Source organism: Balearica regulorum, chromosome 3 (assembly GCF_011004875.1).
Source record: "Balearica regulorum gibbericeps isolate bBalReg1 chromosome 3, bBalReg1.pri, whole genome shotgun sequence".
Classification (NCBI taxonomy): Eukaryota; Metazoa; Chordata; class Aves; order Gruiformes; family Gruidae; genus Balearica; species Balearica regulorum.
Window position 1 is genome coordinate 2,005,567 of NC_046186.1, and position 19,552 is coordinate 2,025,118.

The 19,552-nt window shown below is 45.7% G+C and overlaps 1 protein-coding gene across 8 annotated transcripts in view; it reads right to left on the bottom strand.

Moving 5' to 3' along the window:
* NCOA1 (nuclear receptor coactivator 1) overlaps positions 1 to 19,552 on the bottom strand; it is a 182,381-nt gene that overhangs the window by 107,531 nt on the left and 55,298 nt on the right. The window lies entirely within an intron of this gene.

Genomic DNA, 19,552 nt, shown 5'->3' on the forward strand with positions numbered 1-19,552 from the left:
AAGTCAAAAATTTCCTCATAAATTGTCAAGTACATTTACTAATTTTTTTTTTTTTTAAAGACACCAGCGGATTTCAGCACCTAACCTGACATGACAACAGAAGACTTCTTTTTGAAGCACATCTAAACCCAATGAGATTCAGAGCTCACACGTGAACATGGATGGATGGATGAAGATGGAAGAAAGCAGATGCTAAATTCCAGTACGTTCCTACACCATTTGTCAGAGAGAAATACAGCGGTAGAGCCTACAGCTGAATTTAACTTAACCCGGATCTTGTCCCAATTAGTAACTGTTATTTCCGAGCTTTGGTAAGTATCTAAGCACATCTAAGAGGAACCAGAAAGGCATTCCTACCTTGGAGCTACTAGGGGTCCTGCTACATAACAAATTAAAAAATTATAGAAATAAAAGATAATTATTAATTTTCATGGTGATACCTTAGTATCTGTCAAAATACTTTAAAATACATTTTGAGCGTTTTTTCTTATACAGAAATTAAACCCCTCACTGATTCATTGTTAGCCAGTTCTCAGAGGTTTCAAACAACAAGTAGTCGTCTTCTAAAATCCTAGTTTTTCTCTAAATACAGACTTTGCAAGGTTCCCATTCTTATCTGTTTGGGGGTTGGGGTTTGTTTGGTTTTTTTAAGTATATATCATAGATTAAAATCCCAACAATGCAAGTCAGGTCTTGTTTCTTTTTCCAAAGCCAGACTATCCAAAGAAATAGTCTTAACTAGTTACTGACATTGCCTGATAAAGTCCACCATCCACACAACAATTTTTACATTAACCACCAATGGATACACAAATGTAATTTAGATAAATTAGCAGCATAGCAAAAATTAAAACTATTGATACTGGTTAAGGAGGAACACCCTACGCCAAACCTATTTGGAGGAAGCGTGCAGAGGTCTGTGCAAAGACGTAATTATTGGATAAACTTTAACTCCTCCATCACAGCTGAAGAGTTGTAGAAACCTCTCATCTCCCTCCCTCTCTCCTTAATCCAAGTGTGTTGTCAACACGGCTAAAGCAAGAGAAATCTGCACAGCGTAATTACACCTTGGGACCGCTAACATGACATTCTCTAATCAGTACTCCCCCGAGCATCTGCTGATCTAATAATTGGCACTAGAAAATACGGCGTGCTTATCTCCACGACCATTAACTCATTGACTCAGCACGCTGGCAGGGAAAAGGAAAGGAAAAGTGTGGCAAGCAAAGGAGAGTCGATCAAACTTTTCGGGTATTCGTCACTGGGTGATGGTCTCTCAGCTATGTTGGTCATTTAGACACTGGCAGCTGCGTGGTAAAGCATCAGAGTGTCTGTCATTGTAAGGTGTTCTGTAAAATGGGAAAAAAAAAAGAAGGAAAAGAAAAAAAGAAAAAAGGAGGGGAAGGAAGAAAATATCTATCTGATGGGAATTTCAGGAAGGCCTATTGTTCCACCACTCACTCAAAATGACGTTTTCGTTTAATTTGACTGTGGAGAACACACTCTAACACACTCTAACACACCAGTCTGGGTAACCTTTACAATATGAAGCCTCTTTTGGTCATGCCCATTTATTTCACAGAATCCCAGACTGGTTTGGGTGGGAAGGGACCTCACAGCCCATCCAGTTCCACCCCCCTGCCATGGGCAGGGACACCCTCCACTAGCCCAGGTTGCCCAAAGCCCCATCCAACCTGGCCTTGAACACTGCCAGGGAGCCAGGGGCAGCCACAGCTTCTCTGGGCACCCTGGGCCATGGCCTCAGCACCCTCCCAGGGAAGGATTGCTGCCTCCCATCCCATCTCCATCTCCCCTCCTGCAGCTTCAGGCCATTCCCCTTGGCCTGTCCCTCCCTGCCCTTGGCACCAGCCCCTCTCCAGCTTTCCTGGAGCCCCTGCAGGGACTGGAAGGGGCTCCAAGGTCTCCCCGCAGCCTTCTCTTCTCCAGGCTCAACCAGCCCAACTCTCTCAGCCTGAGGTCTCCAGAGCAGAGGTGCTCCAGCCCTCGCAGCATCTCCGTGGCCTCCTCTGGCCTGGCTCCAACAGGGAGCCAGGGACAGAGCTACAGTTTAGGATCATGATCATTTCTAATTCCCATTCTCTGGATTTTACCTCGGCACTGGGATTATACTACTGAATACTTTTTGGAAAACTCTCTATCATGACTTGGACACTGTGTTCAAGCGCTGGACTGTGGCCCTCTTGGACACTACAAGGACACCCTCCTGCCTGGGACGTTTCTGGACCCACGCGGAGACTCACTCTTGCCAGACCATCGTTGAATGAATGTTGGATGAAGCAAAGCCTCATCCAACACGCACAGGCAGAAGGCACCACTCCCATGAACTAAGCCAACCCAACGCCTTTAACTTCTGAATAATTAGCTAGTGGGTGTTAAGGCTAAAAGGCTGCCTTAATTGAGTTGAAGAGGCATGGGCTAAATCTTGAAGAAATTTCAGATTTGGTAGAGAGCAAAGCCTTGTGAAATCCCAGGATAAGTTCACTATTCCTCAAAGCAGAGCAAAGCTGAGATGCTGTAGAAGCACCTTGCTGCCTTCAAAACACAAATAGGAACACTGCCCGTGCTACCTCTTAAAAAAGCACACCAAGTAAAATGATTAGAGTAAAAATTGTGTACTCTGACATGGCAAAAATACGTTTTCACTAAACCTCCACATGCCTAGAGCCTGCTCTACCACGCACCAGGAAGAAGATGGCTCAAAGACGATGGCCAGAGTAGAGCTGCACATACCCCATTTACAACTCATACTATAAAATAAAACAGCATTTTATAGAAGCAGCTGTTTAAAATAACCTTTTTTATTTTCCCTCAGGCCTTGGAATATGCAAAAAATTCCCCTTCCATGCTGTCAACTAAATGTGGTCTGTAACTTTGAGGAAGGTCTTGCTGCAAAGAAAAACCAGGCGACATCTCATCCCAGCAGCATCCCCCCGACACCAGGTCCCTCTGCCTCCGGTGAGTGGTGGGAGGAGGTGACAACCACCATCAGGTGCCACCATCAAAATCCAACACAGCAGTTTCCAGAGTTAAATGTCAAAGCCCCAACCAAAGCCCACGGGGGTTTCACCAGCCACTTCTCCAGATGCCGATTCTCAGCACTTCTGGAAATCCCTGCACATCTTCCATGGAGGAAAATTTGCTCCTACTCAGCTGCAGTAACTGATAAAAAGTGCATTTGATAAGGAAAGGTCACTTATTCAGAAAAAATACACAAAGAGCATTTGTTAACGGAAATTGCCGTAGATCGCTGGGTGGAAACAAAGTTGGGTTCAATTGAGTATGGCAGTTTCCCTCTACTGCCATAAACCAAACTCTTCAGGGCACTATCAGGTTTCTTCTATACTCCAACAGACCACAATTCTTCCCGAGAGGTTCAGCAGCACCTTGGCAATAGAAAAAATTAAGCAGAACTGCACTTATATTCTGTGCCAAATGCTCCCGCTCAAAGACACAGCGAATTTACTGAAGTTCCTTTACTAAACACCGAAAATCCCCTGGCATTCCCCCAGCCATAGGAAATATCCCAGATCGCATTTTAAGGGACAGAACAGGCTCAATATCGCAGGTACGCCAGGCGTATGTCTGATGTTACGGGGAGAGAAATCACCCACGTCACGCAAGAGCGGTAAGAGGATTTCATGCAATGGGAGTACGGCGGGCAAGAGATTTATGGTTTTGGGGGGTTTTATCATTTCATTTTAATAAAGCAAGCTTGCTTAATTTCTAAATTGAATACGTACGCTCTCCCAGTCCCAAAATTGTGGTTTGTGAGGGGCTCTGTGCAGGAATCTTGTGTTAGCCCAACTTCAGCATCTGCTTGGCTGCTCCCTGACAGCAGAGACCCAGGAAACCCACCCTCAGAGCAGGGCTTGCTGCAGAACCAGAGCAAAATAACACAAAACTCAGCACATTTCAAATTAAACCGATTTTGAAGCCTGTTTTTGGAAGGCTGGACGGATCCTGCAGGTCGGGGGTTTTAATGATGGACAATCGCCTGAGAAGGACCAAGTGCTTCTGTTTCAAGTGTCCCTCTGCTGCTTTGCAGAGCATCACCCTCTTAAGCAGATATCATGGAGTAAATGAAGAGAATCAGCCAAGTCACTTCTAACTTGCTAAATTCACCTTCTCATCTCCCTGGATGTACCTCCAAAAATGAGTTTATTGCCACACTTTGCATTTTCATGGACTCGGTGACCATACTGAAGTATTTTAGGAGCATTTAACTGCACAATGCATCTATCTGGTAGGTATTACTTTCAAAAAGAGTATGAAAAAATAATTTAAAAGGAGACTAGCTGGCCAACAGCTGCCCAGAAACACAGGGAAGAACCTGAATTATATTTTCCTAATTGTGTTTTAAAAGCCAAATATAGTCTTCAGGTTAATGGCAGACAACCCAGCAATCCTCAAGCCACGCCCTTCCTTCTCCTACAGTAAAAAAAACCCAGAGCAAACAAGAAATTACTGCAGACTGGTGGGTTTTTATTGTTTAAGGGGCTTCATTCCTTCCCCAGATATTCCCCGAGCAAAGACGACAACTCCTCCTTCCCAAGCTGTTCAATACAGAAATCTCAAACTTGAGAATGTTGGTGACACCTCTGTGCAGATAAATCTTCATAACAACCCAACCTTTGCAGATTCCAGAAGGGAACTGGAAGATAAATCCTTCTCCTGTCAAACCCGGAGGTTGCTCTGCCTGTGCCGGGGGCTGCAGGGAGGACTTGGCTTCCCAGAACCTGGAATAGGTGCTAAAACACGATCTCAAAGGGAATATCTCAAAAGAAGTTGATGGGGCTGTTTTAAAGTGTTCTGCAGACAAAAAAAATACCATGGTAGTACAAAACTCCAAGCAAGCCATCTTCTGGCTCATGCCCAATCACCACAAAACAAGAGGACTTAAAACTGGGACGGAGAGACCGGAGAGGGGAATATGGGAGAGGAAATAAAAGTTGATCATGGTGGAAAGCAGCCTATCTCGCATACAAAGACATTGGCCTAGGAGAGTATCAGTAAAGCAGAAATCCCATACTCTGATTCAAATAAATCTCTGCTATTCCGATAACGAAAAAGAATATGGACATTCAGAGCAGAAAACACAGGAAGAGAATTCAGGCTCCTTGCCCAGGATCAAGTACCGTCAGTGGTAAAGCAAATTTCTGACCCTACGTTACCGCAATCTCCTCTCTAGATAACATCTGACTCCCCATACGATTGTACACAGCAATATCCTGCTTTTAAATGCCGGTCTGCTAGAACAAGAATCACCAACGTACTCTGAAGCATCATATAAACGCTCAAAGAATGAAAATGAATCCCAGCAGGAAGGAATAATGTATCAGTTTAATGTAGTATTAATTATTGTTTCTTGTGACCAAGAAGGAACTTCAGCAAGAGGCAGGACTGCTCTCGTTTGGCAGGGACGTCACGGAAGCTCTATCAGATATTGCCCTGAGGAGGAGCAGGCTGGGGTTACATGCCCAATTGAGTAATTTCCAAGTACCACCTGCATCTCCTGAGCCTGAGACATAAAGATACTAAGCTTCCCAACCTCCAAAGGGCTGCACAGGAATCTATTCATGCTCTGTACCTTCAGAAACAAATTGAAAGCATCCTTACGTAGTCACCCATATGAGAAGCCAAGACTCCAGTCTCAATACCACCCTCAGAATCATAGAATCACAGGTTGGTTTTGTGTTGGAAGGGACCTCGCAGCCCATCCAGTGCCACCCCTGCCATGGGCAGGGACACCCTCCACTAGCCCAGGTTGCCCAAAGCCCCATCCAACCTGGCCTTGAACACTGCCAGGGAGCCAGGGGCAGCCACAGCTTCTCGGGGCACCCTGGGCCAGGGCCTCAGCACCCTCCCAGGGAAGGATTGCTGCCTCCCATCCCATCTCCATCTCCCCTCCTGCAGCTTCAGGCCATTCCCCTTGGCCTGTCCCTCCCTGCCCTTGGCACCAGCCCCTCTCCAGCTTTCCTGGAGCCCCTGCAGGGACTGGAAGGGGCTCCAAGGTCTCCCCGCAGCCTTCTCTTCTCCAGGCTCAACCAGCCCAACTCTCTCAGCCTGAGGTCTCCAGAGCAGAGGTGCTCCAGCCCTCAGATCATTTTTGTGGCCCTAAAACATGGCCCCTTCTACCCCCCCAAGGAGAAAAGCTTTTACCACCATTTGTAACGTGCTTTGGAGCTCCACAGTGAAGTGTGAGCTCAAGGCATGAACATCTCAGGTTATTAATCCACTGTTTCTATAAAGACCTGCCACTATTGACACTATTTTACTACTCTACACAGAAATGCACGTACGTAGAGCAAATATTACATCAACGAGCGCAGCACATGCAAGGATGGGCTCCTGCTTTCGCCAGGCTCTCCGGTGCCGTCATTCCAGTGGCCTTGGGTGGAGGTTACTCGGGTGCATTCACCAAGTTTTACTTTAGTTCTGTGCAGCATAACTTGCTGAGCTGATGAGACGAGGGATCCCGAAGATGGAAACCAACAGCCTCACATGACTTCTTAATACAGACACTTCCTCAGATATGTGCTTTGTAAACACAACAACAACAAAGACAGATTGCTCAATGCAACAATTGCTTTAATTTTCAAGGCATGTCCAAGCTTTTTGAGTTACAGAACTTGCAAGCACAGCTACAGGAAACGTGTTCTATAAGGCTATATGAAGAGATGCCGTTCGTGTCCCAGCACTGCTGGGGGATGCTGGGCGCGGAGCACCCCTGGGACCCGGCAGGGTGCTCTGCTCGTCCAGGCTCCCCGGGCTAACATTGCCATTTGCTTCGCATTGAAGTGCCGCACCCCAACTGTGCTTACGGTACAGCAGACAGGCTTGGAAGGGACGCTGTTGATTTGAAATCTAATTAAAAACCTGAATTATAAGTAGCCTCAGTGATAGAGGCAAACAGCCCCCCCCCCCACTTCATGACCAGGTTTTTCCAAATTCTATTCTCTTCATGCAAATTAGAAATGGCTTGCATTTTCTTGACTGTTTATCCCCTTCTTGATCCATCCAATGCACCGCATTTCCATCCAGATACATTTGCCATATATATTTGCATTTGAGAAACATAAGGATTTTATAGGTCTTCAGAGTTTTGTTTGTTTTCCTTAGAGACCTGCCCCTAGACTCAGCTCCAAACCCTGACCCAAAACCTGGTACGCATCTAAACACTGCTTTCCTTTTTGGAAAGACAAGCTTACACCATTTTCCAGCTGCATCCCACTCCCTGGGGAGGGAAAGCAGCTCAGCAAGGGTGCTGGGCAGCAAAACTGATCTGCTTCTTCGGTATACAATTTCTACTTACAGAATCCCAGACTGGTTTGGGTGGGAAGGGACCTCAAAGCCCATCTTGTTCCAAGCCCCTGCCATGGGCAGGGACACCCTCCACTAGCCCAGGTTGCCCAAAGCCCCATCCAACCTGGCCTACTTACGCTCTCCTTTAGGCTTTCTCCTTGAAGCACGCTGCAAAGAGCTCAGGAGCAGGAGCTCTGCAACAAAAGCCGCAGGAAGCTTGCAAACATTCAGAAATGCTCGCTGGGAAATATTCCCTCCAAAATACATTAATTTGCAGAGAAAAACAAGACAGGACTTTGTTTCGTACCACCTTTCCTCTGCATCACCTCCAAGTTACGTGGGAACACCATGAGCCGCTCGGTTTCACGTGCATACAAACGCCTGACATGATAAAAACACTGCGGGCTGAAGTACAGAGAGTTCCCCCCCCCCGCTCAGCTATAGCTAAAGCTGAGCTTAGCTAAAGCTAAACCAACACCCGGTGCCAGGCAGCAGACCGGACCCGCATCCTCTGCGAGCACAAGCGCTGCAGGCACGGATGCAACCTGCCTCCCTGGCTGCTAATCCTTCGGTTTGCAAAAACAATAGGCATTAATGAAACAAACGGCAGAGTAAGAGGCAAGGCATTAAAAAAAATAGATGGAGAGATTTGTAATTAAGTTCTAAGAATGAAGAAATGGGACAGGGCAGCACCACAAACGGTACCCTTGCTTCAGGAAACCACGGGAAAATTACGCACCGGGTGCATCTCCTGCCCTAAATACAGTGGGCGTGTTGAAAAAAAATATCGGAGTGGTGATCACGTAGATTTAAATGGGGAAAAAGGGCACGCGCATACCACCGAAATGGGTCTCAAGGTGCCTCCATCAAGGCAAAGGGAATGTCCCTCGTAAAGAACCGGAGCAGGAGCGCGTGTAGGCAAATGCACGGAGGAAAGGGGAAAACCAGGAGGGGGTCAGGGGAGTCCAGCTCCCTCGTGGAGGGAATGTGAGGCTAAACTAATTAAAATGCACAGCCCTTGGAGAGTTTTGGGAGGAAAGTACTGCAGAAATAAGTCCAAAATGATGCCATTAAATCACAGATATTAATAGAGGAAGAGACCCACAAGTATCGGGTCTGTTAAAATGGGGGGCAAGAGATGCTCAAGCTGTTTCACAAAGCATTGCAGAGAAGCAACCGCATTAAAATCATTTAGCGATGCTACTTGGCACTCCTTAAAACTGTTTCTACAATACAAAAATAGGCAAGTGCCTGAGAAAATACAGCAAAATGGCTGGGCTGCTCCACATAACGTTTACGGAAAGTAGGACATCCTTTGAAAGACGCAGGATCCCACCGAGGTGACAAAGGGCTGCGAGCTATAAGTAACCCAGTGTCACTTTTGTTGAATTCTCCCCCAAAATTCTTCCCTGCAAAAATGCTCCAGAGAAATAACTTCTTGCTTTGTCCGATGAATCGGGAATCATCGCTAATGAATTCAACGGTTCACAAAAGTGCAAGAAATGCAAGCAGAAGACCCAATCTTTTAAAGAAAACATCAGCTGGAAAATAAAGAGGGGTTTGAAAAACCTACTTGGATATAAATCCCTGGAATTTGGTAGAAGATAAAGTATCTTCCAGCACAAACTGGAAAAACTGAAGGCCAGTTTACATAACAAAACTTGTGCACAAAACAAACACATCCTCTGTGCATCTGTAAAGTCAGCATTGCAAAAAACCATTTCTGCAGCAACGTGCTGAAGCTGCCAGCCACATTTTGTTTGAAAAGGGAAGATGAAATCTCAATGAAAAAAAAAAACCACCCAAAAAAACCCCCACAAAAAACCCCTCCTGGTATTTATTAAACTATTAGGAAAGAGGGAAAAAATTGCTAGTTCACAATGATCTGTAAATGTGCACGGGGCTAAATTTCAGGTCCGTAAAACAGACGTGCATGCAATTCCTGCAGCTGCACAAACAATACCAGCAAATAAGACAGCTCCAGCACTTCAGCGTGAAGTTCACACTGGTGCAAGGATACGGCTTATTTTATACCCATGCCATCCCGCTATGATATAAGTAACAGTTTTATTTTCCCCTCCATAATTAAAGCCTGTGAAAACAAAGGGATGAAAAGACTCAGCTGCGGCACGGCAGTCGCTAGCTGCTGCAGCGCAGGGAGGGCTGGGGACGGGGACGCTGCCTTTAGAAGATGGCAGCGATGCGACACCTGGGTAATCACAGTTGAATCACATTAATTGTATTAATATTCCAAATCTTTGGCCTTGAGGGTTCTTTTCATAAGAAATCGAGGCTATTCCTCCCCTTGCTCTAGAGGATAGTGTTAAAGGAACCTGGGAAGGACACAACGAAGGGCGATGCCACCACGGGCGGTCAAGGCGGAAGGTGACACCCATCCTCTGATGGAGAGCCTGGCAATATAGACATGCACCTGCGAAAAGATCTCTTAGGAGCATCTAATGTGTTTTATGAAGTCACACACCTATTGCAAACAGGCGGGAAATACCAAGCTAATATTTTTGAGAAACACTGTACCACCAGAAACAAATTAAAGAGCAACCTGATAATTTAATTGACGAGTCTCATCCTCCTATCCTCGTGCCAAGGCAATCAGTCCTTCACTAAATTACTCTTTAGAAACAACAAAGAATTAGGCTGTGATGGATACTTTTCATTCTTATTCTTCTCTTTAAAATCACAGCTTTGAAATGAGAACGTGTCGGAGGTGGACACCCCACCACACTGGAAAGTTCATTGCAACCACCTGTAACACTCGTGAGCAAGACAAATGGCTTTCAGCAGGTCTCCTGTTGAGGAGGATGCCATTCTTACACATTAGAGCAGACATTTAGTTAGCTGTCATGAAATATTTATTAGTCTGCTGATGAGTTAATTAAAAATTTTAATAAGATTTTGGTACTTACTGGAATTATTTACCCCGTGTATAGTCACGGTGTTGACAATAGATGGGTAAGTGGTATATGGAGCGATTTTATTTTTTTTAATGACTTATCTATTTGTCTGCAAATGCTCTAATCATTGCTAACAGCTGTAAAATTTATCTGTCCTTCCTTTTTAACGTGCAAAAGACTTGCTAGATTGCTTCTACCCTGTCATTCCTCCATTATTACTCCATCATTTTCAAAGACCACTGCAGCATCCCAAACCCAGACCTATCGTACAGTAGATGACTGATGAAATACTTCGCTATCGCTCACGTTAATAATGGCAGGGTGGAAAAGGTCTGGAGTTTAACTGCAGACCCTCTCAGGAAACAACAAGCGAACAACATCGAATTATAATGAAGTATTTTCATCTGCTGGAGAAATAAGGATGTGAGGGGATTACCATTGTGGTGTTCAGCAATGACATTCTTCATGGTATATTCATAAATAATATGCTTACACAAAGTGGAAAAGCTTCCTCCTCGTTTTTACATCAGTCAGGAGACTGCTGTGCAGCTGTATTTTCCATCTAAAGATAGACAGAGTCCAGAGAAATATAGAGCAAAGGGAGCTCATTTGTGACATTATACTATTATATTTAAGAAAAAACCGCTGCAGCTGTATCTGTACATCATCACTCTGACATGTGCTCGGGTCTCTAATTACTTACTTTCATGAATTAAAGACACAGGAGAGAGGGATTAAAGATGAGACTGCAGAATGCGAGGAGACAACAAATGTAAGAAATTTGGAGGAGTCTCCCATCCGAGCAAGATGAGAGTCAGCGACATTCAGCAGCTCCGCTTCCTTCTCTTCTGCAGGGATCAAAGCAGGGAGAAATATTAATGCTCTGAAGTTACAAAGACGTATGAAAACCCTAACGAGCATTTTACACTGCAGATGCGTGAGCAGAGCTTCACTCAGCGCCGCGCGAGGCAGAAGCTGCGACACGACCAACTTTAAATGTCCTCCAATTTCTAAATAGCTTAAAATCGGCTGCCGGTGAGGAATGCGCAATACAGCCGGACGCTCGCTTACGGTGCAGTAAAGAGGAAGAGATTCAACTAGAAATTGATGTCATTAAACTCAGTGCTGACCACTTATGTGACCACTAGTAATATCTCACCCTGCTCCCTCAAGGGTTTCTCCGTGCCTTGACAATAGTCATTCATGGATCCGGACTGTATTTCCTATAAATTGTAGCAAATTCCTATTGTCGTTGGCCATCAATTGCCAGGAGCCGCACGTCTCCTTTACAAACGCTGTATTTAAATGCTAAACATTTTGTAGAATTACAGGGAAACAGAGGTTGGAGGGAGTCTCTGGTCCAACCTGCTGCTCAAAGCAGGGTCAACTCTGGGGTCTGTCCTCGTGCCGAAGACATTTTTCCTTGTATTCACCTTGTTCCAGCTCCACCGAGCAGAATTCCCCGTTTAAAACCCTTGTATAATAAACTGTCAGTAAGACCACTGGGTTTTGTTTAAACGTTTGTCAAGATCTGGGATGACCTTTCCTTGCACGAGAACATCCATTTCCTTTGTGGTTCTTTCGTTTGTGTAATTATGGGGCTTCAACTGCCCATTCCGATTTTTGCTGTGTTTCTTTAGGAATGTTCGTTGAAGTTTTGGGGTTTTTTCATTAAACCTTCCAGTTCAAGTATGTAGTTTCACTTATTTTCCATCTCTGAACTATTCACTATTACGGCTGCCATAAATTTAAGGCTGCTTAAAGCAGAATTTTATTCCACTATGTTAAGAAAAGATTTTCCCTTCATTTGCTACACATTCAGAGATACATGGAAACTGCTCAGCTGCATAAATCCAATGCTAAAAGGCGTACCATCCAACGGATGTTCTGTTACTTTGTTATTAAAATTTGCTAATTAGTTTGCCTTTCCCTCATCACGCTTGGGCTTAAGACAGTAGAGAATTTCCCTACAGATAAAACTGGTCCCTTCTTAACAACCCGTTCACGCTTCTAAAAGGAATATGCTTTCTCCCAGGTGACATTTTGATATGAACTGTAACAAGCAACGGGGCAATTTTCCTTTGATTTTGAATTTCATTTTAACTTCACCAAATATATTTTAATATACATTCCGCAGTTCATCTGTAGCTGGGATTCGTGACAGCTCCATTAAACAAATGTATGCCTTTCATTGTATAAAGAAACTCCGGGATAACAAGGTAGAGGAAGCAGGGGTGGGGAGGGAAAGCACAGTAAAGCTAAGGTTTTATTAACCTCACGAGACTTCTCTCAAATCTGCAAGGGGAGTCTAAGGTCTTTATGAAAATAAGAGGAAAAAAAGCACCTATGAGGAATTTGCTACATATTCCCATCTATTTTTTTGCTACATGAGCCTATCGTCCTCTTTGCAACAGCTAGTGCTCTCCTAACCCGCAACTCCAAGAGGTAAGTAAATTCAAGGAGGAGAGCAAGTGTTGTAAAAACCAGATTTTATGGGAAAACATCACTTACCTTTTCACCCCAGAGGCAAGAGTTCCCTGACTATTAGCTCCCCTAATGCCGAGCCTCTCTGCAGCCTCTCCATCCCCCCCCAGCGGGACATCAGATGACGCAGACAATTTATTTCTAGATGCTGAATTTTACCCTGAGTTGATAATTCTTACTAGCAACGTACTCTGAAGTTTTAAGCATCATTTGAGGTGCTTTGAGATGTCGGCATGTCAGGGAAGACGAGGACAGGATGCCACAGAGGAATGCTGATCAAGGAGGAGTGAAATTAAGATTTGCATTCCAAATCATCAGGATTTCACGGGTGTTGTGCTCCTAAAATTCGCTCATAATGAACATTATTTACCAGTATTTCTGGTTCTTGGAAAGTACTATAGTAGATGACACTGCTGTCTCCAGTTCACGAGACTGACTCAATAAGTAAATAATAATTTCAACCACTATTCAGGGAAAACTGCCAGGAAATACTTTAAATTTCAGTCCTTTCCTGATAGCAGCAGGCATGCGTGCATGTGTTTTAACGTGTATACCTTCATCGCCAAACCACAGGAACTAAGTATCGATAGTTTTCTTTCTGAGAAGAAAACTGAGCCACGTACTTAGTAAAACCTCCCCAGCACCGGTGGAAGATATTCACCAACAACTCAGCACGGAAGTTAAAAAAAAAAAACTAACACCAGAAAAATTGTTCTCGCTTTTTGTCAGCCAAGAAGGTAGCTTTGGGGTTTTGTGTTTATCTGTCAAAAGTTTACCAGAAACAGATCTTACCACTCTGGAGTTATTGACAACTGGTTACACAACTCCCATCAGCTCTAAAAAAAGAAATGTTTTTAGTGATAAGTGGAAGATAAGAAAGACTTCACTAACTAAAAGCACAAATAGTCCTTACTAAGGGTTTAACCCGTCTAAAATTTTCCTCTTTCAAAGACAAGATCAAAAGTAGGGAAACAAACAAAAAAGCAGTTCTAAGCAGGTTTATTTGTTATTTTTAGAAGATAAAAGGACCTCCTTTTCAGATATCGTGCTGTGCCACATTTTCCTCAGAAGCTGCAGTGAAGAGCATGTCTGCTGAAGGCTGGGGGAGTGATGACTGCAACCATCCAGGAGCAGAACCTGCCGCTCACCGTCCCCAGCTCCACTCCTGTCCGGCTTCACCCCACCCAAGAGGCTTCAGATAGAAGACAAAACCTCAAGGGAGGAGGAGGAAACCCCTCTGGAACAGACAGCTATCACCCCATGGACACAGCCAGGGTGGCAATGCCCGTGAAGATGTGTCACTGCCCAGCAAATGTTTTTATTACTTCATGATAATTTTTTTCCTTAAATGCTTCCGTGCTGAGTAAACAGAACTGTGCTTCATACAAAGGGCTCAACGTCCAAATGGAGATCAGTCACAAGTGGTGTCCCTCAGGAGTCGGGACTGGGACTGGGACTGTATGAGATCTTCATCAATGGCCTGGATGGTGGGATTGAGTGCACCTTCAGCAAGTCTGCAGATGACAGGCTGAGAGAGTTGGGCTGGTTCAGCCTGGAGAAGAGAAGGCTGCGGGGAGACCTTGGAGCCCCTTCCAGTCCCTGCAGGGGCTCCAGGAAAGCTGGAGAGGGGCTGGTGCCAAGGGCAGGGAGGGACAGGCCAAGGGGAATGGCCTGAAGCTGCAGGAGGGGAGATGGAGATGGGATGGGAGGCAGCAATCCTTCCCTGGGAGGGTGCTGAGGCCCTGGCCCAGGGTGCCCAGAGAAGCTGTGGCTGCCCCTGGCTCCCTGGCAGTGGTCAAGGCCAGGTTGGATGGGGCTTTGGGCAACCTGGGCTAGTGGAGGGTGTCCCTGCCCATGGCAGGGGGGTGGCACTGGATGGGCTGGGAGGTCCCTGCCCACCCAAACCAGTTGGGGATTCTGTGACTCTAGTCCTGCCAACCTCTGGATCACCTTCAATTAACAAAAAAAAGCAGAGTTTCTCATACTTCTCTGGCTTACAAAGGCAGCGACCACAGCCGCGTCTGGCAGGGAGAATCGGCAGTCGCTGGTGTCTCACCTCCAGAGAGCTGACAGCCAACGGGAAGCCTGACACCAAAGAGGCGCCCTTGAGAAGGTCAGAGCAGTAGCTAACACAAACTGACAAAGAGGTACCAAAATAGCTAAAACAATGAAAGAAAGCAAATAGGTACCGATTTATAACCTTATATCCACAAGAAGGGCTTGTATAGCAAATACTACATTAAGCAAAGAACAGCAAATCGTTAAGTCCCAAAAACCACCGGACTCACTTGAGTGTGGTTTTCAATTAAACGATACATCATCTTTGAGGCCCAGGAAGTAGAAATTCCTCGAGGGCAGCAGAGAACCCAGCAGACTAAAAAGCCATTAACCTATCCAGCATCATTTACTGTCCTGTTGGATGTTGATTACAATCCTGCTCAACCAAGACACAAACACATTTCCACCTCGTCTCCTCGGCACAGCAAGAGCTACCTACATGGTGGGGCTGGAGCCAACGATGACTTAACCTTCCATTGTTCAACAAACCACCGCAGACATGGAGAAAGGGGTTACAACCTGCGTTAATGCTGTACACTAAAGATGATGATAAATTGTCCACGGCAGAAATGGCTACGCCTATTAAGGTGTTCCCATTCCCAGAATGGGAATCACGTCAGTCACAGCTGAAGAGTTCACGTGAGCATTTCTCACTTCTTTCAGCACCAGAAGCTTGGGATGAAGAGCCGCTGGAGAGGGCTCAGCCCAGCCTGGAAGATTCGGCAGCATTGCACATGAGGAGTGCTCACAAGAACCATGCTGTTGGATGAACTCACGGAAGCCACTAGCTTTGCCATGTAGGTAGTCACCGACGGTGGAGGGACAGTGACATCTTGGACCTTGGCAGGGTTTCTGCAGCTGGTGTCTGGTCACAGGTTCACAGAATCACAGACAGTTAGGAGTTGGAAGAGACCTCTGGAGATCATCTAGTCCAACCCTCTGCTAGAGCAGGATCACCCACAGCAGGTCACACAGGATCACGTCCAGGTGGGTTTGGAATCTCTCCAGAGAAGGAGACTCCACAACCTCTCTGGGCAGCCTGTCCCAGGGCTCGGTCACCCTCACAGGGAAGAAGTTTTTCCTCATGTTCAGGTGGAACTTCCCGTGTTCCAGTTTGTGCCCGTTGCCCCTTGTCCTGTCACTGGGCACCACTGAGAAGAGTCTGGCCCCGTCCTCTTGACCCCCACCCTTTAGATATTGGTAAGTGTGGATCAGATCCCCTCTCAGCCTTCTCTTCCCCAGGCTAACCAGCCCCAGCTCTCTCAGCCTTTCCTCATACCAGAGATGCTCCAGGCCCCTCCTCATCCTCGCAGCCCTCCGCTGGACTCTCCCCAGTAGTTCCCAGTCTGTCTGGAACTGGGGAGCCCAGAGCTGGACACAGAACTCCAAAAGTCATGGTCAAAGAATTAGGCTGGGTTTGTCTAGAAATGTGAAAGCCTAAGCCAAAGGTGCATTTGCTTAAAATTTCTAGGAGTAGTAAAGCAAATGGATGAAGTGGTTTGTTCCAAAAGATAAGCAAAATGGCAATGTGGATATTAAAACAAAAGAGCCAAAATAGATCTAATCAAACCTCGCGGGCAAGCAAAGTTTAATGGAAGGTGACCAAATCCTTACTTGGGCATTTAAAATTTTTGAAGGAGCTAAGCACAAAAAGTTCTACTTAATGGAAGAGGTGTGTCTCTCAAATACTTTCTGTATAAACAAAGTACCCAACCTCACTGTCCAACTATAGGATTTGTGTGTGAAAACAAGAGCATCTAAGGCTATTTTTAGAAAAAAAGGAACAGAAAGGTTCTCAGATGTGAAACTACAACTAGCTCCCGTATCAAAACAGGTCTTCCTTAATTTCGTGCAGAAGAGCTAAAGTCACCAGCAGACATCTGAAATCCCATCAACTGTTTTCTTCTCAACATATGCTTGAAACTTTTGTCTTCAGCATCACGCAGGTGCCTCTAACACACAAACATCTAACAGAAAGAGCTATTTCAACATTACGCAAACAAGGACTGCGGCAGAATCAAATGACCAAATAAAAACAAAACGGGGGGGGGAGACTCAAGGTTCGAACGCCTTCATCACAGTGAATGCTTTTAAAATAATTTGTTTTGCTAGTGACAGCTGACTGTAGCATTTTCATGACAAATATGAAAAGAAATGCGTTGGGGGCCTCCACGTGCTCATTCTAACTTTTCTTCTAAAAAAAAAAAAAACCCAAAAACCCCAAAATACGTCTTCAGCATTTGTATTTGGCAACCTACAGAGAGAAACACACCTCCTGTTATTGTGGCTGCAGAAATACAAGAAGCTTGACTTGAAGATGCAATATTGCTGGTGGGTGTCCTCTGCAAAGCAGCAGAAGCTTCAGACCTGCAGTTGTCCTGTCCATTCTCTACTAGGCAACCTAGAGAGCCTTTTCCAGTGGGCATGGCGGGGGTTTCCGGTTTGTTTGTGCTCTTTGCTTTTTAAAAGCAAGGCTTCAGGAGTGCCCCGATGGCTTTAATTCGTACATGGCGAGACAAGCCTGGGATTTCTTCTTCTTAACTCCCCAAAAGTGCTGCGTGCATCTTTGTCTTGATCAGCAGGACTCCATTTCAAACACATGGCTGAAACAACATCCCTCTCTAAAACTAACAAAAGAGGTAGAAGAACAGATGATTTCAAATTACGGTGACTGCCAAACCCGTCATCTGTGTCCTTCCTACCCCGCCAGCAGCCCCTGGGAAAAGGGAATGGCAAGGCAGAGGTTACGACTTCAAGGAAACTCACGTACAGTAAATACCTCTCACGAGATACCATTTAGAAAGTGTTGCAACACTTGAAAACGCTGTTAACAGCAGGAAATCTATTTAAAGTGGAAGGAATATGATCATTAAGGAATAAAGAGGGAGTTTCGGCTCAGCAAAGACCTAGGGCTAGGGTGGGGGAGGTAGCGTCTCCGCGATTGCATTTACATTTTTTCATCTCAAAGCCCCATCGCAGGATAAAGGGGATGGGAACTCAATCACAGCAATCGGATTTAACGCCAAGCCAAAAAGTCCATTTGCTAGAGGAAAGAATGAAACTTAATAAGGCAGGTGGGGGAAAAAAAAATAAAAAAGAAAAGGCTGGGAGGTGCCAGGTGGGATGAAGGCAGGGCTTCCCCCTCCGGCTCCCCCCATGCAACTGCAAGGGCTAGCCCGTCAGTCCCCTAAATTAGGGGAAATCCAGAGCAGCCAAGGAGGCACCTCACCCTTAAAATTAATCTAGAACTCACTCTTCCTCCTGCGATATCCAATTTCACAGGTAAGAATTTAACCCTTTACTTGCTGCATCCATCAAGCTACCTGAGGTTAAAAGATGTCTCAGGTAAAGCCTGGCCACTGCTGAGTGTGTGATTTGTACTGATTGCTTTGGAGAGGGGTGGGGAAAAGAAGAAAATAAAGAAGAAAAGCTGCATACAGCCCAGCCTGCGGCACATTCCAGCCCAAGACCCTCGGTCTGCAAGTTCTCAGCCTGAGTAGATATTAATCTGAAAGTTCCCAGCCTGGGCAGGTATTAATCGGCGCCTGGAAAGCAGGAGGTCAGCAGCAGGGAGAACCCCCTGCCACCCTGCGAGATCACCTCTTCAAAAGCTGAATCTGGTCAGATACCGGAGAGAAAAATAAAGATACCTGGAGTCGCAGGAGCTAAGATTTTTTGTTTGTGCATGATATGGCTTACATGCTTCCAATCAAAAAGCAGCTGTTATGTCCAGAGGGGAAGGCAATTTTTTCACAGTGAAAAATCCTGAACCCAACCACATGTTTATCGGGCAAAGCACGGTTTAATAATTAACTCTGAGCACCACTTCCAGCACTGGATTGGGGCTCTGCGATCTCTCACCGCTCATGGGCAGCCCCCCCCAGCTCCGCTCCACCCGGGCGACTCTGAGCTAACAGTCAGGACAGCACACAGCAATACAGAAGGGAGATTATTTCCAAATTTTTATAACGGTGCCTAATTACAGCCATCATTTGTGCTACAAATGGAAGACACCAAGGTAAAGAGCAAAGACCCTTGCCCAAAAATGCAGGGAAACACTAGACAGCCAGACAGAGCAGGGCGAGGGGGGACGGCTCCCCGGCTCCCACCACCCCTGTGCCCCATCTTGGGCACCCGGTTATCCACCCTCTGGCCACCAAACCGATGGGGGAGGACATCTAGAACAGGGGCATCGACATCTCCAAGCCACTGCAGTCCTTGCTGCAGCCTTCATCCCACCACTGTTTAGGGAAGGAGCCAACTCAAGGACAGAAACCAGGTGGCCAAAGCAGCCTACAGAGGACATGCATCACCAGTATCTCACTGGGACCAGTATTTACACTGCACTCAAAAGGAACACAGGAGCAAGCCACGCTCAATCCAGAAGGAAATATCCCATTTTCCATTGCACTCCAGCCAAAACCAGCTCCGACGCAAACGTTTCTTGCAACACCAGCTACCTCAGACAGGGAACTGTGATACAAGCAATATAAAATTTCATCAGACCAAAGCAGCTGTACTGATAGACGTAATTTTTGCCTTGCAGCTTGTCAGCTAGAAGCTGGTTTTCCAGGGGAATTAGCAGGGGTACAGGTCCTCTCCTGTGTACTCATGGTCCACAGCAGTAAGCCTTCCCAGTCTCGATGGAGAGAGGCTTCAAACCCCACAGCCATGCAGTAGCTGCAGCCAACCCAACATCCAACTGCTCTTTGTTTTACCATTTTGTTCATTTTAACTATATTCTACTGTCTTTCCAAGTTACCACTCCATTACAA